The sequence below is a fragment of the Mustela erminea genome, chromosome 4, assembly GCF_009829155.1.
Source record: "Mustela erminea isolate mMusErm1 chromosome 4, mMusErm1.Pri, whole genome shotgun sequence".
Classification (NCBI taxonomy): domain Eukaryota; kingdom Metazoa; phylum Chordata; class Mammalia; order Carnivora; family Mustelidae; genus Mustela; species Mustela erminea.
In genome coordinates, this window is record NC_045617.1 from 107674917 (window position 1) to 107682051 (window position 7135).

Consider the following 7135-nt stretch of genomic DNA (forward strand, 5'->3'; position numbering starts at 1 on the left):
AGCCAGAAAAAAAAAAGTGAAGATATGCTGCATTTCAACCTGGAATATAGAATTATGTGCTTCTGAAATGCTTTGGTTTTGTTACATAATGAAATCAGCAATTTACTGTAGTCTTTTGTATGTTTTCTTTACACCAAGCTTCAACAAAACTAAAATGTAGCAATAATCAAGACCTTACTTTTATGGATGGTTTTGATTTTCTTCAGACATAAGTATTCCTCTTGATTTGACTTACAAAAACATTTAAAAAACATCATCCATAAAATAAGAACAAAAATGATTTAAATATAATGTTTATATATTTTCATATAAATATAACCTATAATGCACCTGTTGGTGACAAATCATGTTTCTCTAATCCAGGAGATGGGAACTCCCAGATATACAAGATATTCTAGAAAAACTGTCATGTAAACAATTAAACTCAGAATGACACTTCACCCAACTTCTGCAGAAATGTGGGAGTATAGAAGGTAAAGAAGGAAAAGGAAATGTAAAATGGAATAATGAAAGGATGATAAGTAAAAGTTGTATGGTAACTGACTTCTATTTCATCATTCACCACTGGTATAAAGGGGGTCGGGGCAAATGGCATTAATTCTGTCTGGAAGGCATCATTACTTCCTGAGGCAAAACAAAACAAAACAAAACACACACACACACACGCACACACACACACACACACACACACACACAAAACAAGACAAAGCAAAAAACAGCAAAACAAAACTATAATATTGACCCAATTAAAAAAAAAAAAAGATAGTAGTTACAACTAACTACAACTCATTGAGGGATTTCTCTGCTTAAATCACTCCAGTAATTGAATAGTAATAAAACTACAGGGCTGCCTGGGTAGCTCAGTTGGTTAAGCCTTTAACTCTTGATTTTTAGCTCAGGTCATGATCTCAAAGTCCTGAGATCAAGACCTGAATCCCTCTCAGCACAGAATTTGCTTGAGATTTTCTCTCTCCTTCTGCCTCTACACCTCTCCCAACCTTCCTACTCAGGTGTCACTCTCTCTCTCAAAATAAGTAAATAAAATCTTTAAAAACCCTGTAATCATCACAACAAAAATTGAATTCTATAAAGAAGATAAATGGTATAACAAAAAAACATGCTCATTTGATCTCAGTTATGTTATTTATTCATTCTACATTTTAAGGCCACATAGGTTTTAATTCCCTTCACTCTTATATAGAGAAGAATATATTTTATTAAATATATTCATTTAGGGGCACCTGGGTGGCTCAGTGGGTTAAGCCGCTGCTTTCGGCTCAGGTCATGATCTCAGGGTCCTGGGATCGAGTCCCGCATCGGGCTCTCTGCTCAGCAGGGAGCCTGCTTATTCCTCTCTCTCTCTCTGCCTGCTTCTCTGCCTACTTGTGATCTCTCTCTGTCAAATAAATAAACAAAAATCTTTAAAAAATATATATTCATTTAAAGAAATTAATAGAGAAGCTTTAAATTAACATAGTAGTATTGAAGATTGAGTTGACTATGTAAGAACATACAAGCCATTCAATAAATGATAGCTTTATGTTTTGTTATTGTCCAAGTTCACTCAGTAAGTAAGTGGCATGGCTTGGATTAAAATCCAGGTTTGTCAGATTCAAAATCCCACCTTTTTGGCTCAGTGGGTTAAGCCGCTGCCTTCGGCTCAGGTCATGATCTCGGGGTCCCGGGATCGAGTCCCACATCGGGCTCTCTGCTCAGCAGGGAGCCTGCTTCCTCCTCTCTCTCTCTCTCTCTCTGCCTGCCTCTCTGCCTACTTGTGATCTCTGTCTGTCAAATAAATAAATAAAATCTTTAAAAAAAAAATCAAAATCCCACCTTTTTAAAATTTACCTTGACTGTCAATTAAATGTTGTTAAACGATTGTGTCTTTATATGGTGCAATTAACTTGTTGATTCATATCAAATATTTATGTTAAGTCCAATCCCCTTTTTTTCCCTAAGATTTATTTATCTTAGAGAGAGAGAGAGAGCACAGTAGGGAGGGGTAGAAGGAGAGGGAGAGAGAAACTTAAGGAGACCACGCTGAGCACAAAGTGGAGGAGGAGCGTGATCTCAGGACACTGAGATCCCAACCTGAGCCAAAACCAAGAGTCAGACCCTTAACCAACTGCACCACCTAGGTGTCCCAAGTCCAATTTCTTAATGACCATTCTAGATAATGTAGAAATTAAATTTGGGGGCACCTGGGTGGCACAGTTGTTTAAGGGTTTGACTCTTGGTTTCAGCTCAGATCATGATCCCAGGGTCCTGGGATTGAGCCCCATATTGGGTTCTCTGAACAGCGGAGAGTCTGCTTCTTCCTCTGCTGCTCCCCCTGCTTGTGCTCTCTCTCTCTCTCTCTCTCTATCAAATGGATAAATAAAATCTTAAAAAGAAATTAAATTTGAGTTATAAATTTCCTCTTTTAAAATTCAGTTGTCAGTATTATAAATTGATAAAATATAAATTCATACAAGTAATATGTTACCCTAAAATACATTTGGAAGAGGTAAAATTATAACTTTCCTAGAATTAAAAGTTATGAATGATCATGTTCATTTCAAATATGTTAGTCATAACTTCTGAATGTAAAGGAATAATCTTGCTAAGATTTAAGAATAATTTAAATAATGTGTCCCAGTCTATGTACAAAGAAATATCCTAGGTATGAAGAACTCATCAGTGATCAAGTGAAATGAGATATCAATATGAAAAACTAATAACTTAATGAAGGAAACAGAATTATTAAGCAAGCAACAACATTATCAAAATAATAGTCTAGAGAACTATGAAAATATGTAGCAGGGACGTTAATAGGACTCAAGGGTAAGCTTGAACAGTAAAATGGAATCACCTGGGAAAACTGTCAAGGGAAGCATATTCCCAAGAGAATACTATCTAAATATTTGAGATGAGTGTGACGTTGGATACTTCTGAATAAGTAAGAGAAGTTGAGCTTCTAAGTCTAGAGGAAAAATAAATCATGATAAAATATAAGCTCTTGATTTAGAGAGAGTTTATATAAAAAATGGTAGGCATTATCAACAAGGGCTCACATTTTATCTGAGGGCAATGGAGAACCTCTTAAAGATTTTATGTAGGAGATTAATAACAGCAAATTTTATTTTAATAACAGTTTATTTGAATTGTGGGGAATGGCTTGGTAGACACAACTGGGAGACCTGAGTGAGACATTTGTGGGGGAGTCAATAGTACTAATATAGTGAAACAATAGTGATGGTGTGATTAAAACAGATGCAGAAGAAATGCAACAGTGGTGGAGTCCAGAATACTGAAATAGTAGAATTACAATGTTTTTAAGGCTGCTGACCTAAATAAGAATATAGAAAGAAATCCAGGAGGACCAGGTACAGAAATAAGATGGTAAGGGGTAAGGGTATGTCATAATCACTTAAACATATACCAAATTTGTACTAGAGTGATTTCCTTGTAGAAGTATCCAGATTTCTGGTATATACAGATAAAAGCATAGGAGAAAAATGGGCTGGAGTGCTAAATCTGATTATATTAATCACATTTTTTAAATATTTCAGTATGTATGTAAAGTTGTTGGAATGTTGTTTTAAAATGACAAAGACTTGATTTTAAGTCATGAGGAAAGTATACGTAGGGAGATAATAAAACAGTATGGAAGAAAATATATGTCAATGATTACAGTGCAAGTAGGAGAAAAGAAAGAAGTTTATTGTAGATTATTAAAGTTGCGACTTTGGTGAAAAAAAGTTGAAAATTTTATCTGGTGGGATTGTCTATTTTCTTTGTAAAATAAGAGACAATTAGGGAAATGGTGAGTTTGAAAGAAAGAGAAGAATGGACAAGACTTGAAGTGAACAGTAAGGAAAATGTGAGAAAATGTTCATTAGGAAAAAACAGAAGGATCACTAGGCAATATTGAAATACTTTTGTAGTTATAAATCACAAATTTATAGTAGTATGAACCTTTAAAGGTGCATTATTTTCCCAGTAGCCTAGTTGAAAAATATACAATAAAAAATTAAGTAGTAAATGGGTTTAAACAAACACACTCAACCAATTTATTTCCATGCTGAAATGCTCAGAAGCAAATTTCATTTGCATTGAAGCCGAATTAGGTCTGTGTGACATTTTTAGACTAGCTGCAGATGTGAGCTCGCATTACTGCATGGCTAATCCCGTGCTTCTCAGAATTCTCTGGGTCCCTAATTATTGTGCATTTATATTTTGTAAGAGAAAATCACTTGATAGTCGCATTTCAGTCTCCAGAAAATTTAAATAAATAAAAATAGAAGCTAAAAAAATATCTATGAAGTCAATTTTCTTCTATATATGTTGAATACAAAATACTGTGGATTTTATTAGGAGAGTGATTAATATAAATATCATATATGGATAAACTTAAATAAGGAACTATATTTTGGATTCAAAAGGTAATGGTATGTAACTCAGTTTTTACATATAAAGACACTGTTAAAATTCTGTTCAATACAAGTCAAAAGACATCCTTTTCACTTCCAAACACACATACACACATGTATGCATACACATATTTTCAAATATGTTTGTAAGAGTTGAAATCAGGAATCATGATCATTCCAGGTGATATTGTCATCTTTTAAATTTGTTATTCAAGGGGCACCTGGGTGGCTCAGTGGGTTAAAGCCTCTGCCTTCAGCTCAGGTCATGATGTCAGGGTCCTGGGATCAAGCCCCGCATCAGGCTCTCTGCTCCACAGGGAGCCTGCTTCCTCCTCTCTCTCTCTGCCTGCCTCTCTGTCTACTTGTGATCTCTGTCTGTCAAATAAATAAATAAAATCTTTAAATTTGTTATTCAAGGAGTCTACAGGATATGACGGAGCCATTCATAGCATTGTGCATAATTGCGACCATAATATTAATTGGCAGCAATTTTGCCAGGATAATATTTCACAGGAAAATCTACTGAGTAATTTCAGATCCTACAAGCTGTATTGCTTTTGTAATTTTAAAGTTACAAAAGCAATACAATTCATATACAACTCATATTCAATAGTTAATAAAACATATAGATAACATATAGATAATCTTCCATTCACATTTAGAATTTATCTTAAATGACCCCCTCCAAAAAATAAGGAAATAGATCAAAACAAATCCATTTTATTTAAACAAAGAACGATCTGAATATAATGTGCCTATTTTGGTATTTGGATTATAATAGGCATCCGATAGAAGACAGGTGAGTGAGGATTAGAAGTAGTGTACATAACTCATTTGCATTGTGCTCAATACATAACATCATGAACTGTGTAAACTTTTAATGAATTTGTAGTTGATTCTACAGAAGTGATCTTTATCATTTTTACCCCATTATGCATATGGTTTCCACAATAAATAGCTTTATTTTTATAAGTCAAATATTTTTTCTGATAAAACATATGTAAAAGTGAAAATTAGGAATATAGGAGATAGAAAGAACAGATGTAAACATTCTAATGTTTTATTCCTGATCTCTAGAGAGTGACACAGTACATTTTGGATACCACAGATTAGGCTGAAATTGTGGGACGAGGGCAAAATATTAGAAAAGTCAATATAACTATTAGATTATGTAAGACAAAAGTTCTATCAGGGAGTCCAGAAAGGGGAAAATGGTAAATTTTAAAATTAAAGCTGATGAGAAAGCGATGGAGATGAAGTAACCAATTTAGGAAGAAGAATATTCAGAACATGATCTCCAAGAGGACATGAGATTGAGCAGAGGGATTGAGGTGAAAAATGACAGATCCTGAAGAACAGTGAAGTTCAAAATAACCACATTTTACTAAGGAAAGCAAAGGAGAGAAAGGTTTCAAGAATTTCTGGAGTTAGTACTTACTTAAATTAGGAAGTGATTTTACTAAATTTGATCATTACATTGCAGTTTAACTGATGTGATAGAAACAGGAGGATTAGGATGAGATGGTGGGTTTATAGGAATTAAGAGAGAATTCCAAAGGAGAAAACTCCTTGGGGGAAAAAAGTGTATGAGAGAAAGGAGAGTGAATAAATAAATCACCAAAGTGGAGTTAAAAATCTCATTTTAGACCTCAGTTCCTGTAAAAACCTTTGTTTGGCCTCAAAACTCCAGGCTGGGTACCTCTCCATATGTGTCTTCACATCGTGATATGTCTTCAAGTACATATTCACAGGAAATTGTGTGCAAAAACTCATTTTCATTCTATTCCCTAAAAGTCACTTCACTTCTATCCTTCACCTTTATATTATTTTAAACTAAAGAAAGTGAAGAATGGAGTAAATATCAGGAATGTGTACAGTCAGTGATTTTTGAAAGTGGAATGAGCAATAAGTACATCTCAAGGATGAATTTAGGAATGAAGAATGACAAAGGATTAGGCTTGGGAATGAAGTAAGGTCAGAACTTTAGTCCTGCTCATTTTCATTTAGGTATAAATGTATAATTTTATAAAACTATTTTATCATGCTGAAATGGCCAGGAATTAAATTGTCTGTCATTATTTTAAACCTGTTTTATTTTTTTATTTCACATGCTCAAAGAATAGGTTTCAGCATTTGTAAGTGGTTATTATTGAAGAGTATTTATAACATAGAGTTTTTCTTCTGTGAATTAAAATAGGTTTTCTCTAAGTAACATAGACTAGAAAATATTTTGCAATGGCCTCACCATATCTGTGTGTGTACCTGTGTGAGTGTAACCTTCAGTACAACCCAGTTAAAAAGAACATAATAGTATCACTATTTTATTACCATTTTATAGATGATTAAAACAAAAGTTTAAATGATTACATCAAGGTTCATTATTTACGTCATTCAAGATCATAAATCCTATCTCATGTCTGAGATCATATATTTTTCTAGAATGCTTTCTAGTTCAATGAAGAAAAAATACATTTCAGGGGACTATCTAAATTATATTTTTCATAATCTACTTAGTCTATAAGATCCGTATCTAAAGTGGTAATGGAAATAGGAAGAAAAATCAATGTGTTGTAACTCAAGTGAAGAATGAATGATGTTTGGTAACTGTCTTAATATACAATATAAAGGAGTTATCACTTTAAAAATGACCATTTCACTTAATATTATGAATTCTGTATTAACTTCGCTATATCTTGTAGTTAAATTTTATCAAAATATTTCAT